The following is a 14,894-nucleotide window of genomic DNA, read 5'->3' as shown; positions in this document are numbered from 1 at the left end:
TCTGCTGCTATGAGGGCCTTGGGGAGATCATGCCCCTCACTCAGAGTCAGAGCCCCCGCGCCCATTCCAGCCCCACAGGCGCTAACACTCCCGGCACACTCTCTGCCTCAGGGCCTTTGCACTTGCTATTTCCCTGGGCCAGCATGCCCTTCTTTGCTCTCCGCCATTCCTTACATAACCAGGAAGCCGCTTCCCCACTCTCCTGCCCCCTCCTATGCGCCCCCCACCCGTGACACATCATCATCCATAGCCTATGTCTGCATTGGTCACCGTTGTCCCCCTGCCCAGCCAGCCCCTGGGCATTGCAGGCGCTAACACCTGCAGAGTGAAGGAACCCCACAGACACACACAGGTGGACACTGGTGGAGACCCGTAGGGACAGGTGACCCGTGCATGCCTGTGCACATGGGACAGCGAGGCCCGACGACCCCCACACACGTGCACACACACGCACACACACACACATACACACGCAGACGGACCCTGAGCTGAAGCTGCTCCTGGTCCAATAAGGCCCTGGACCGTGGGCCTGGCCCTGGAAGCATAGGCAGCTGGAGTATGTGTCCCCACCAGAGGCCACTGAGTCCGGCCCCAGCCTTGGCTGCCGATGCCCTGGGGGGCTCCTGACTAATCTTGCCAGTTCCCTGGAAGAGAAAGGACAAGCTCCCTGCGGCTGGACCTTCAGGATAGAGAACAGCATCATAGTGTTCAACACGCCAGCCAGATCCCCAGCCCCTCCTCCCCCTCCTGCCTCTCCATCCCTGACTCATCACAGCCCTGAGAGAGATGAAGACAGCCCAGGTGTCACTGTCCCCACTGAGCAGAAGGGGAGACTAAGGCAGGAGGCCAAAGCAGATGAATGTGGCCCCCTGCCTAGCCCCGCCCTGGCTGGGGCTGTCACTTCCCAATCTGACCCCAGTCTTGGCGGCCACCCTGGGTACCCAGGCAGACTCCCACCAGCCGGGCCCCTGCAGCCCTGTCTTGGCTGGAGGAGCTTATCACTGATGACTTTCCCGACAGAGATCGATAGAAAACATTTTATCTCCTTCCCCAGGGGCAGCTCAGCCTCAGAGCAGCGGGCTCCCGTTACTATGGCGACCCTCCTGGACCTCCCTGAGTCCCTCCCACTCCCTCCCCACATCTCCCCCTCCCCATCCCCCACTCCCCACTTCCTAATCCCTCCCCTTCCTCTCTCCCCCCACTCCCCACCTCCCCTTCCTCTCCACCCCACCCCTCCTCCCCTATCCCCCACTCCCCACCACCTTACCTCTCCCCCTCTCCCCACCTCCCATTCCCTCTATCCCTTCACTCCCCACTCCTTCCCCACCCCCCTCCTCCATCCGCCCCACTGCCCACTTCCCATCCCTCTGTACCCCCACTCCCCACTTTCCACTCCCTCCTACCCCCATCCCCCATTACTTACCTCCCCCTCCGCCACATTCCTCTTGCCCCCACCCCACAGCCCAAGACCAGCATTCTCTCCCACCCCGCTGCCTGGTAGCTGGACGGAGCCCATATACCTCTTGGCTGCAGCATAACTATTCTGTAAGCCTGAGAGGGAGGGGCCTGGGGGCTGTCTACCCAGACCAGACCTTGCTGGCCCTCCATTTCCACTCCAAACTGCAGCTCTGGAGCCCAGCTCAGCCTCGTCCCTGAAACGTCCTCAGTGTTCTGTGATTAGTCACTGTACTATTACTCAGTTTCCTCTCTGTACGATCATGGGGATCACAGTACCTCTGTTACAGGGCCACTGTGAGCACCAGCTGAGCATGAACCTGGGAAGTACGGTGCACACGGCGTGGGCAGGGCCATGGCCATGGTCGACAGTCGATGCTCAAGAAATACCAACCATCATTGGTAAGCCTCACTCTACACATCCATAGAATGGGTATATGAGGGATTATGGTTGTAAAGACTAAATGAGTTGGAGCACCTGGGTGGCTCAGTAGGTTGAGCGTCCGACACTGATTTCGGCTCAGGTCATGATCTCAGGGTCGTGAGATCAAGCACCTCATTGGGCTCCATGCTGGGCACGGAGCCTGCTTAAGATTGTCTCTCTCCCTTTGCCCTCCCCCTGCTCTCTCTCTCTCTTTCTTTCAATAAATAAATGAATGAATAGATAGACAAATAGAAAAATAAATGAATAAAGATTAAATGAGAGATGGGAATAGTTTGGCCCACTGCCCGGCACATTCTAGACACCGAATTTGCAGGAAGGACCCTGGTCTGGGCCCTGCCCACCACCAACAGCAGCAGGGAGATGGGGAGGAGGTGGGAGGAACAGCTGTACCCTGCCCTCTGGGGACTCTTGTGGTGGTGGCTTGGATGCCCCATCAGGGTCCAAGTAAGCCATGCCCTCCCCGCCCGGCCACAGGGCTGTGTGAACTTCCCTCCCACGCCACCTCTGCCTCCCTGTCCCCGGGCCAGGACCCATCCTCTTCCTTCTGCCGGGAATGCTGTGCCCAGTGTGGTCAGTCAGCCGGTCAGCGAACCTCCCCGAACTGGAGCCCGAACTCCGGGGTCTGCATCTCAGCTCTGCCACTCGGGGGCACTTCTGTGTCAGCTGAATAATGGCCCCCAAAGACCGTCCCAATCCCCAGACCCTGTGCCTGTGACCTTAGATGGCAACAGGGACTCTGCAGGTGTGGTTAAGGCAAGGATCTTGAGATGGGAGAGGAAGCGCTGATGTGATGGGCTCAAGGTCATCACAAGTGTCGTAGAAGACAGAGGCGAGAGAGGTGACAAAGAGCAGGAGAGGGGACAACAGAAGCAAGAGGCAGCATGACGTGAGGAAGGGGCCACAAGCTGAGGAGTGCAGGCAGCCCCCGGAATCTGGAAAGGCAAGGACACAAGCTCTCCCCTGGAGCCTCCAGAAGGAACCAGTTCTGCCCAGAGTTACTGATTCTGGACTCCTGACCTCCAGGACAGTCAGAGAACAAATGTGTGTCGTCTTCAGCCACCAGGTTAGCGGTGACTTGCTAGGGCAGCCACAGGCGACCAGTAACACCCTCCCCCTGCCTAGCCTCCTCCCCTGCAAAATGGGCTGATCCGGTACTTCTCTTCCCGGGCTCATGTGAGGTTTAAGTGAGTTGGTGGGTGCAGAGAGCTGGTACTGTTTTTAATCACTGCTGTGCCAAAAACCATCTGCCAAGCCCTGAAGCGACAGCACGTCTGCCCTCAAGAAACTCTCCACCCGGAGCAAGAGAGGCTCGTAACGCACGCTGGTCACCGAGAATGCCATGGGACCGTGGTGTCCAGGCGCACAGCGGAGGGAGCAGACCCGATCTGCCCCAGGAGCTCTGGGAGGGCGCCCTGGAGGAGCCCGCTCTTGAGTTGAGCCTACAAGGGTGTGCAGGGAGCGGCCAGACAGAGCAAAAGAGAAAGGTGCCTCAGGCAGAGAGAATAGCATGCAGGGATGCTCAGAGGACTAAGGGATGAGGCATTTGAGGGACCTGCAAGTCATTCTGCAGGGAAGGACCCGTAAGGGCCAGGCCAGGCTTGGGGTGCGTTTTGGGGGATGGGGCAAGCCAGGGAGTAACACACTGGAAGGGAACGATTTTTGGGGCCACCGCGAGGAGCATGGATGTGGGGACTTGAAGCTGTGACTGGGGAAGGACCAAAGGGTAAAACCATCAGGGTTTCATGACAACCTGGACATGGGGGGGGGGAGCAGAGAGAGGAGGGGGACAGTTTCTCCACTGAAGGGAGTGCGGGGGGAGGGTGGCAGGAAGCCATTCCCTGCGTAACAGTAATAACTCTAGAGCTATAACTGAGCACTTACTACATGCCCGGGAATGAGCAAAGTGCTTGCTACGCCCTCTCTCAGTCTCAACCCCCACGGCTCACAGTGCAGAGGCAGAGACTGGAGCTCAGAGCACCCGAACAAGGGAGGCGGGCAAGGCTGGGGCGTCGGAGGTGGAGACAGGAGGTAATGGAGTTGCTTTTATAAAAACAAGATGAAACACTGTTTGGGGACAGCTTTTGTAATACTTTTCCATTATTAAAAAAAGGAAGAAGGAAAATACATGTGTTTTTTTTTTAAGATTTTATTTATTTATTTGACAGAGAGAGAGAGAGAGTGAGAGGAGGAACACAAGCAGGGGCAGAGGGAGAGGGAGAAGCAGGCTTCCTGCTGAGCAGGGAGCCTGATGCGGGGCTCGATCCCAGGACCCTGGGATCATGACCTGAGCCGAAGGCAGACGCTTAACGACTGAGCCACCCAGGCGCCCGGAAAATACATATTTTATGGGTAGCTAAGCACTTTTATTTTCACCACTGACAATAACAAAAAATCTGGGGGGCCCAAAAGTATGGCAATTCCAACCCTCCTATTTAAGAGAGACCCGTGAACCACATATCCCTTGGGATGGTGCATATGCAATAAAAGCTTAAAGACCAGCAAGGGGGCAGCAGGGGTGGGAGTCTATGATCAGGAACACAGCTGTATTGACGAAGGTTTATTTCTTGAGCTGACAAGAATGGATTCAGGGGCCATCACTGAATTATTCCTTTACCTTCTTGAATATTTTAAATATTTTACAATGAAAAACTGGGGGTGAGTGGTATTCTCCAGCTCTCCGCTAATGCTGTTCTGAGGTCCTGAGTCATATTCAATTACAGGATTGCTGTCCTAGCCAGCCTGAGTCCCTTCATCACATCCTGCTTCTGTTTGCATACCCCCAGAGACAGGAAGCTTACTCTCTCTCAAGGTGGTGCATGGTCCTCTTTGAACAACTCTAACTGTGGGAAAGTTCTTCCTCATGGAGTCAACATCCTGCTCCAGGTCCTCCCACCCACTGGGACCACACAATCTGTATGCTAGTATACAAGGCCAGGGCAGTCCTTCAGATCTTTGGAGATAGTGGTCATGCTCCTATTCTCACGTTCTTCATTTTCCTTCTCCGGGTAAAGCAGCTTCAGTTCTCTTTGAGAAAAGTGACAGAAAATCAACTCAAACTAATTTATTTATACAAACAGGTGAATTTATTGGTTGTGTAACTGAAGGTCTAGGAGTTTCCGAGCTTCAGGCATAGCTGGATCCAGGTGCCCAGATGGTATCTCTAGGTATGTCTCCATACAGCTTTTCTCCATATTGGCTTTATTCTCAGGCCTACAGCCAACCAGCTTAACAACCCCTGGAGGGGCCTGCAAAGCTCAACAGCTCCAGCAAAACTCCCAGAGGGCTTGGGTCCTGTGGCTATTCCAGAACCAATCACTGTGGCCAGGCAAATGGGGCACTTTGATTGGTAAATCTGAGTCACAGGACCATCTCTGTATCCCAGAGGTAGGGTCAGCCCAGTCTGAACCACATGCGCTGAAAGTGGGAAAGAATGTTCCCCACAGGAAAATCAAAATCGATGTGCTATTACCACCAAAAGACAAGTTGTATTAGGTGGGACAAACGTTCTGGAAAGAGATCCACAATGGCTGAGACAAGATGGAATTTTATCCCTCCTTCATGTGATTCTTGATGCAACGAATCCCAGACGGATCCAGCTCATCCTGATGATGGGGGTCCCGGGCAGCTGAGCATTTGTTATCTGCACTGGAAGTAAAGGTTGTTAAAAATGTGGCCAGATTTGCTACAGTCCTGGCCACTTACAAAATTATTCGCCACTCAAACATCCCGCCCTTTTCCACCAGCTCCTCTCCCGCCCCTGTCATTAGTATCTTTTCTGGCAGGTTCACTTACACAAGTCGATGGTGAAGGAAATCTTCAAATCTTAACCAAAACTGTAGAATTTCACAAAGTTGGTCACGGGGGTGCTGGAGAATTCCTGGCGTCCCAGGCACTGTGGCTGACAAATCAAGGCTCCAAATGGCTTGGTCAGCCCCACCTAAACAATGAAAACCCCAAACGTGAAGAAGTGTTTCAGGACAGGATTTTTTCTTTTTAAGTAGGCGCCACGCCCAGCACGGAGCCCAACGCAGGGCTTGAACTCACGACCCTGAGATCAAGAGTCGACCTCTCTTCCGACTGAGCCAGCCAGGCGTCCCTAATTTCATTTCTTTCAAAATAAAATTCAAATGAAAAGTTTTTTTCTCCAATTACTAAGAAGCGTGTGTTCCCAATATAAGGGAATATGTGGTCAAAATGGCCTTTTTCTTGAGATAACAAGGCCTCCAGAATAGGTCCAATGTCTGTGTTGCTCAGCAGCCATGGGTGTTGGGGTGGGGGGTGGGGGGGTTGCATTGCCTTATCCTGGAGATGGAATCTAGAACAGGGCTTTCGCTCAACTAATGTGTATTGAATTAGTTAATTAATGAGTGAGTGAGTGAGTGAGCGAGTGAGTGAGCAAGTGAATGGAGGGTCCAAGTGATGCCTATTTGGCTCTGGGACCCTTTAAGGGACATCCTGGGACTGGACAGATTCCCCCTGACCCTACAGTGCCCAGACTCACCTGGGGCTAAGCATGGCCAGTACTTCCTCCTTCTGGTCTTTCTGTTGGAGGTCAGAGGCCTTGCGAGAACCCCAGGGGTCTCTCACTGCTATGCGGCCCCCATCATTGACCCCTTCCTCTCTGAAATGGACAGGCCCACCTCTCTTCCTGGCCTGCCTTCCTTCTCAAGAGCTCTGAGCACTGGCAAGACCTTTGCAAATAAATGGCTCTGTTCCCTTTTGCCTTCAGATAAAGGTGGTGCAGCATGATGGGCCCACTTCACAGAGGCTGGGAGGGGAAAGAGAGCCTCGGTGGCCATGCGGAGCTCACAGCACCCAGCTTTTTAAACTTCTCACAATAAGCCCTTGAGGTGGGCATCGCTGCACTGATGATGATGGAGCTGGGATGGGCCTTCCCCTCTGCTTCTCCATCTTGCCCCTCTGGTTACTGACTAAGCAGCCAGCCTGACTACCAGCTACAAACACTGAACCGACCAACTCCAGGAACATTTCCTCCCCTCTCTGAGCCTCTATTTTCTCCTCTGCAAAATGCAGATAGTAAGTCTCTACCCCACAGACCAAAACGCACAGGGCTCAGCACGTGCTGGCTGAGTCCTCACTAACGGGAGGCCTGCTGCACGTCTCACACTCCGCAGGGGCTGCAGAAGAACAGCCCGGAGCCCCCAGGAGCTTCGGTCCCAGAGGAGGCAGGCTGGCAGCGTGGGGGAGCTCTGGCTGGGCACGTGAACACACCTGTACTTTCCCGCTCTAGGTACGTCACCTCCGTGGCCTCGGTTTCCTGGTGTGAACCAGGGGGTTATTGGAACAGGGATGCCTACCCAACCAGGTGGAGACTTAGTGAAATGCTCCCTTCGTATTCTATTGAGTGAGCAGATGATAAGCCTACTCTCTCAGGAAACTCAATCCTATCTTGAGATAGATCCTTCCCCTTCCCCTGTCCTCCAGCCCACAAGGGTCTCTCTCTCCCTAATAGAGGTCTTTGTCTCCTTTCAACCGATGAGAAAACCAGGGGGAGCTCAAGGTCAAGGTCACACAGATGCAGAACTGGGTCTCAAAAGCCCTCAGGAGAGGGAGGATATCTCAAACTCGAATGCTTTGGGGGGTCAGCTAGGTGATTTAAATGTGGGTATAGAACAATAGGTATAATTTACATTCCTTAAAGGTATTTCAATTCAGCAAGAACTTAGATTCCTTAAAGGTATTTAACTCCAAATTTTCAAACACTTTGCTCTGCCCTCCAGTCAACACAAACCCAGCACCCTGGATTCCACGTTCAAGCAGCAAGTTTGAGACTTTTGTACCAACACTGTCTTTACTAGGGTCTGTGGCACAGTGGGCCGCCTCCCTCCTGGCCCTCTTACCTGCATCCTACTAAGAATGACAAGCAAGTTCTCAACAGAAATCTCTTGGGCTTTGCTGACAGTGACCCCTGATCAGTTCCCGGTTCTCTTCTGAGAAGCCCCAGGCCCTCCCCTGACGAAAGCAGCCCCGGGGCAAATCACTCTTCAGATCCCAGCTCACAGATCACCTCCTCCAGGAAGCCTTCCCTGAATTCCTCGACAGGACCAGGCCTGTGTTCCACAGCACGCTTTTCCCAGGAAACTTTCAGATTGCAACCCAGACTCTTACCTGATGTCGGAACCACAGTGGGCACTCAGTAAATACACATGGAATAGGTGAATAAACTCACCAGCTGTACGACCTCGGACAAGTGACTTCATCTCTTCTGAGCCTCGATTTTCTTATCCGTAAAATGTGTTATAATGAGGGAGCATTCAGAGAAGCTATGGAATGTGAGGTTGAATAATGGTTCACAAAGAAATCCAGGTCTTAATCCCTGGAAACTGTTCTTGTGCATGGCAAAAAAAAAGGGGGGGGGGGAGGTGTCCTTGCAGGTGTGATTAAATTAAGGGTCTTGAGATGGGACATTATCCCGGATTATCCAGGTGTCCCTAATGTCATAACATAGGTCCCTGTAAGAGGAGGCAAAGAAGGTCAAGGGAGGAGGTGGGACAACAGAATCTATTGTCTTCTTGCATTTTCTAGCTTCTAGAGGTCACCAAGCTGTCACAAGCCATGAAATGCAGGTGGCCTCCAGAAGCTAGAAAAGGCAGGGAACAGATTCTTCCCCAGAGTCTCCAGAAGGAGCTGGCCCTGCCAGCACCTGGCCTGGAGCCCCGAGGAACTGATTTCAGGCTTGTCTGACCTCTAGAACTGTACAGAATAAACATGTGTTGTTTTAAGCCACTGAAGTTGTGGTCATTTGCCACACTTACATTTGTTATTGTTATTGTAGGTGCTCAACAATGGCGGTGGTTGGTAGCTGGACCCCCCCCACAATCTCCTTCTCCCCGGGGAGGCCTGCTCTTCTAGCAGCCCACTGGGGTTCCTGGTGTCAGGCCTTCCCCTCGGCTCTCCCAGAAGCAGGTTAAGGCAGCACGAGCGCAGGAGACTGGACACGGTGGGGGCTAGGAAGTCGCTGGCTGGGTGAAAGGGGCCATTCCCACTCAGCTAGTATTTGACCTAAAACAGTAACAGCGTCCCCTGCATGCTAGGCTCAGGGCTAAACGCTTCACACACCTGACTTAACTCGATCCTCTCAACAACCCCAGGAAGTCAGTACTGCTGTTATCCCCATTTTACAGATGAGGAAACGGAGACCCAGCAAGTTAAGAGGTTTGCTCAAAGCTGGCACAAATGAGCCAGACTTAGAAAGCAGGTCTGTCTCCCCACTGCCATCCACCCAAGAACATGTGCTTAGAACTAGCTTAAAACAGCGCGGCTCACCTTGTGACCCAGCCTCTGCCTTGCTCCCACCATTCGCCATTCTCCGTGGGAGACAGGTGGCTGAGCTCAGTGAAGGGCCCCGGCTGCAGGTCTGGGTTCTGTCACTTTAGCTTGAGAACCTGGACAGGTGACCTCACCACCCTGTGCCTCAGTTTCCTCTGTGAGCCTGCCTCACAGAGGAGCTGCCAGGATCAAGGGAGACAACCCATAGAAAGAGGGACAGTGTCTAGTACACAGGAAGGGCACCTTACCTACCGCAGTCCCTCTTTTACCAATGACAAAGCTGAGGTTTGATAGGAGACCTCGCTAGTCCCAGGTCACCTGGGAGCTCTGATGCTTCACTCTCCCCTCCATAGGACCAACAGACCCCAGAGGGTGGGGGGCTGGGGGCGGGCAGGCTCCCAGAGCAGGTGGCTGTGGGTTTCTGCCTGAGCCCTCGTGAGTCAAAGCCTTGAGCAGCAATTGCTTAGGGAACCTATAAGTTCATAGGCTTATTCACTCACTCATTTATTCAATATTCCTTTTTGCAAACTCTGCTAATGGCTTCCTTCCCATAGCTCCAGAACTTTGCATCCAAATTCCTCACCAGGCCCTCTGTAGCCTTGAAGACAGAGGTCTTCCCTTACAGTTCTGCCTTCAGTGCAGTCGGCTGGTCACTTGGCTCTTTATCCACCAAGCTCTCCCCTGTCTCAGGGCCTCTCCACGTTGCACTTCTCTTCCCTCTGCCGGGAATGCTCTTCCCCGGGCTCTACACACCGCAGGCTTCCTTCCTGCTATTCAGTTCTCTGCTCAGATAGGCCTCCTTCTCTCACTTCCAGCTAAACAGCCCCTACCCGTCACTTCACCTGCTAAATTGCTTCCTAGAACTCCTGACTCCCTGACATTATCTTCTTTACGTATGTAAGCATTTGTTTGCTGTCTGTCTGTGCCCAACAGGATGTCAGCATGACAGCAGAGACCATTTGTCTCTGTTCATTCCCTAGCGTCCAGCACGGTGCCGGGAACCCAGTACGTGGAGAAATTTCTGTCCAGCCTATTGAGTTTAGAAGTCGAAAAAAAATGTTTCCCAAACCGTAAAGACGAGGTCATAGTGACGGCCGATGGTGGAGTGAAGGTGGGAGCATGACCTAGGAACCAGGCCAGAGACTGGAAGCATCTGAGGGCAGGATGCCAGTCCAAATCCTCCGCCCGAGGTTCCAGCCCCCTCCCAGTCCCCCGGTCCCACCGCGTCCCCCGGCCCCGGGCGGGGTGTGCGAGTCCGGGAGGGCTCCACCTGGATCGCACGCAAGGCGCCCTCCCCGCCCCACCCCTCCACGGCCGGGCGGGCGGGCGGGCGGGGGCACGCGCAGTGGGGCGCGCGGGCCGCCAGGGGGTGCTGTCGGGGCGCGCACGGCCCACCTGGCGGCCGGGGCCTCGAGCGAGCGCAGCCAGGCCGCCCGGGAACTTTTTTCCTCCCGCTCTCGCTCTCCTTCTCCCCCCGCGCGTCGCCCGCCCGCCCGCCCGCCCGTTCGCTCTTCCTGTGCGGAGGGGATCGCATTTCCCCGCGGCACCCGCGGACATCAGGCAGGCCCGGCCGGGTGCGCGGCCAGGGCCCGCTCCCCGCGCCGCCGGCTCCCCGCGCCCCCGGGCGCCGCCCCCGCCGCGGCTGGGCTCCGAGAGTCGAGTCGGAGAGCGAGGCGGCGGCGAGGGCGAGAGGCGAGCCGCGCAGGCCGCCCTGCCCGCCGCCCGAGCGCCGGCGCGAGGAGGGGGCGCCGCGGCCCACCTCCTTCCTGCCTGGCCGCGGGCCGGCCGGGCGCCGCGCCCTGACCCCCATGGCCGCCCGGGCCTGCGGGCCGCGAAGTCGCAGCGCCAGACCCAGGGCCCCCGAGTGAGCGCGGGCGCCGAGGTGAGCACCGAGCGCTGGGGCGCGGGGGGCGCTGCCGGGGCAGGGGCGGCGCGAGGCGTCGGGATCCGAGGCAGGGTGAGGAACGGAGGCGGGCTCGGGGGCCGAGCGCGCCGCGGGCCGGGATGTGGGGGTCCGCGAGGTCCCGGCTTTGTGTGGTGTGGGGGTGCGCGAGGTCACCGGATGGCCGTCTGGGGGGCGCGAGCGGCGAGGGTCCGTGTGGCCCCGGGGCTGTGCGTGCGCGGTGGCCCCGAGTGCTGCCGCGAGGGGCGTGGGGACGGGGGGCCACTCGCCCGGCGCCGGGGCGGGAGGGGAGCTTTGTGAGTGCGCCCGGGGTGGGGGGTGGGGAGCCGACTTGTGCGAGTGGGACTCGGGGCCTGGCGTGCGGCACGGCGCGGGAGGCAGGGCGCCAGGGGCGGTGAGGGCCCCGCGTGGGGAGATGGGGCGCGCGGGGCTCTCCGCGGTGCCCCCCACGCGGGCAGCGGCCGGCGCCCGGGCCTGTGCGCAGGCCCCGCGACCCGGCAGGAAGCGGCCCCGGAGGCCCGGGGAGCTCCGACGCGGCCAGGCCCCGGGCGCACGGGCCCTTCGGGGGTGACGTCACGGTCGGGGGCACCGGACACGCGAGCCCCGAGTCCCCGGACCGCGGCGAGCCGGCCAGCTCCCTGGCCCCGCGCCTTGGAGGCAGGGGCCCCGGGAGGAGGGCGCGGGGGCCGGGCGCCGGGCGGCGTCGCCGAGCGCGGCGGGGGCGAAGGGGTGTCAGGACGCGGGGGGTGACATCTGGAGCCTCGGTCGCGCCGGGGGGCCTTGGAGGAGGGGCGGAGGGGAAGCGAAACATCAGTCAGGCCCGAGGCCGCTGCGTCCCCAGCTTCCTAGGACGCCCGTCTTCCCAGCGAGCCCGTTTCCCTCCTTGGGGCTCTTAGTGCTCCTCCAATCCACGCCGAGGGCCGGAGTGCGGACCCGAGCCGGGCCCTCTCGGGAGCCCGCGATCGGGCGGCGGGGGGGCGGGGGGGTGGGGGGGAGCGCTGGGGTTTCGGCTCCGAATGGACAAAACCGAGTGTAACAATGCGCTATTGGGGGGCTGGGGGAGGGGAGGCAGCGCGCCTGAATGGCGGACCCGGGCCCTGAGCTTCCCCGCTCGCAGCACTCCCTCCCGCAGCGCCTTTCCCATGCTTTCAGCAGGCTCTGATTCAAGGACCCACGCGGGACCCGCACGGCTCCCTCCCACCCAAAGTGCCGCCCCTCCCCACGCCCCCCTCCCGCTTCATTTCTCTTCCAACGCAGCGGTGTGTGGAGGATTCAAGGGCATTACATCTGGTTGCAATCCGGTTTCAGGCCGCTGCCAGGCTGTTAAAACCTCGCGCTGACGTCAGAGCAGGGGAATTACTTCTTTTTATTTTATCTTTTTTTAGTTGTCTGCTGCCCTGGGAGGGGAGGCGGGGGTGGGTTAGGCGAGCTCCGAAGTGGAGGCGCCGGCGCCGTGGGAGCCCCAGGCTGGGGGCTCTGCTTCTCTTCCTCCACCCCATCCTCCATACAGACCTTGCCCTGCCTAGGTCAGGCTCAGCCAGGGTGGGGGCAGCTCTCGCTGCGGACTCCGTGGAGGCCCCTCCCGACTGACCACACAGCTGTGTTTCCAGAGGCTTCCCTGGGTTGTGGTCTGGGGATATGGAAGCTGGAAAGGAATCTTGTTTCTCACCCCAACCCTTTGACAGCGGAGGGGGTATATGGGACCCCAGGAGCATCCCTTGGAGCTTTGGGTGACACAGAGGAGTGAGCACAGTCCTTCTGGGCTGGGAGAGGCTCCATCCCAGAACTCTGGTGAAGGCTCTCAAAGGCAAAAAGCTTTGGAAGGAAGCAGAGTTATCAAGAGATGACCCAGACCCAGAAGCCAACTCTAGAGTGGGCTGAATAGGACTTTTCCCAAGAGCCAGGAGCCCCTCTGGCTTCTTCCTAAACGGAGGGAACTCATCCACTCAGAAACACCATCTCTCTTCCACTGGACCAGGAGGCCCTTGCAGGCGCCCTCCCCCCACCCCCCACCCCCCACCCCATTCCTTGTAGACCCCCAAGTCTAGAGCTATGGTTTTCAAACTCTGCCAGAGACCTGTAGTAAGAAATACATTTTAGGTCACAATTCTCTTCACCGCCACTATATAAAACTGAAACAAAAGTTTAGTGAAATAACTCTTTCCTCTACTTTGTCTGCTGAGCTGATACTTTCTGTTCTAGCCTAGTTGATCTTTTTTTTTAATACTGGTTGCAACCCACTAAATTGATTTCACAATCCACTAATGGGTCATACCCAGAGTTTGAAAAAACAATCCTACAAAATGAATCTGCCTTCTGTTCATTCCACAAACATTAATTGAGGCCCTGACAAGTTCTCTCTTTTTTAATTTCTCAAGTAACACATGGATTCATTCTTATTGTGAAAAATGCAAATAACCCGGAAGTATAGAGAGTAAAAGTGTCTTCCTCAGCCCCCCCACAGGTAACCCCAGTTAAGAGTTTGAATGTATCCTCCTAGACATTTTTGCTACTTGCTTACATATATATATATGTGTGTATGTGTGTGTGTATCATATATGCTGATACTTAGTTTTCTTTTACCCCAAATGAGAATACATCTCAGGCTCTTACTTTTTTTTTTTGGCTCTTTTCTCCTTTCCATTTGTCTTGGGGAGGCCATAGGGTGAGGTGCTCCAGGGCAAGGCTCCTGGCTCCGCCACACACTGAATGAGTTAGTTACCTCTCTGTCTCCGTGTGCTGTCTGCCCAGAGGGATAATGAGGGTACTGGCCTCACAGGACTCTAGTGAAGGTTTAATGAGTTATTCCATGTAAACACATAAAGCTTAGAACAGTGCTTGTCCTGCTAAATGCCGGTTGGCACGGTCACCATTATTAGTACTAGCTTATTTCCATGGCAGTCCATGCATGCATGGTGTTGCTTTTACTTATTTATTTGAGAGAGCGCGTGCAAGCAGGGGGAGAGGGAGAGGGAGAGGGAGAGAGAGAAGCTTCAGATTCCCCACTGGGTGTGGAGCCCAATCCCACGACCCGGAGAGCATGACCTGAGCCAAAATCAAGACTTGGACGCTCAACCAACTGAGCCACCCAGGCGGCCCATCTTGTTGCTTTTAATGGCCACCTGCGGCTGTGAGGTGGATGCCGGCCCCCCCCACTTTCGAATGTGTGACTCCACAGGGAGGGACAGGGCGGAGCAATGGACGCTGGGCAGGGTTTCTGTGGGAGAGGTACCTGGGCTCACTGGCCCCAAGGGAACAGGTATTTTCCAAGGACCCACCATTTCTGAGCTCCTGTGCTTCGTGCACCTGCCTCCAGAAAGGTCACACCCCAGTGGGTGACTGAGAGCCAGATAATACCCAAGGGAACCAGCATTGTCATGGGAGCTTGAGCCAGGTTTCGGGCAGGAAGCAGGTCACCCCTGTGAAGGCACCATGTAGGTGTTATGGGGATGATAAGGGCAAGAGTGTAGGGCAGCATCTTTGGGAAGACTTGTCCACGCGGAGAAGAGCAGAGGGAGACTGTGTATGATTCCCTTCCAAGACCAGTGGGACAGATAACTTGAGCTTTAGGATTGCGTCTCGACCAGAGTTGGGAGCTTTACGGAGGCAGGGGCTTCGTGGAAGAGGGGGCTTGGAGCAGGGGCTTCAAGCACAGGTAAGTAAGAACAAGAGGCGCATTCCCGGTGGAGGGAACACTCCAGCAAGTGTTTGGAGGCTGGAACAGACGTGGCGCGTGTCCCGTGGCCAAGAGGGGAGGAACTAGCTCAGAAAGAACGATGACGGAAGAGGCTGGGCTGTTAC

The 14,894-nt window shown here is 56.4% G+C and overlaps 1 protein-coding gene across 2 annotated transcripts in view; it reads left to right on the top strand.

The window, feature by feature from the left end:
- The first annotated feature begins 10,692 nt into the window (after positions 1-10,692).
- Positions 10,693-14,894, top strand: part of RAI1 (retinoic acid induced 1) — a 116,345-nt gene continuing 112,143 nt past the window's right edge. Inside the window, exon 1 of one of the 2 annotated variants that reach the window (XM_064582218.1) lies at positions 10,693-11,072. The gene's annotated coding sequence lies outside the window, so the exon portion shown is untranslated. The remainder of the gene's footprint in view (positions 11,073-14,894) is intronic. The other variant, XM_045889718.3, reaches the window with a different exon arrangement.

The sequence above is a fragment of the Mirounga angustirostris genome, unplaced genomic scaffold, assembly GCF_029215605.1.
Source record: "Mirounga angustirostris isolate CCGP_5_RB_7025 unplaced genomic scaffold, mMirAng1.0.hap1 SCAF_17, whole genome shotgun sequence".
NCBI lineage: Eukaryota > Metazoa > Chordata > Mammalia > Carnivora > Phocidae > Mirounga > Mirounga angustirostris.
The sequence above is the reverse complement of the archived record's forward strand: the minus strand, read 5'-3'. Positions and strand labels throughout refer to the sequence as shown.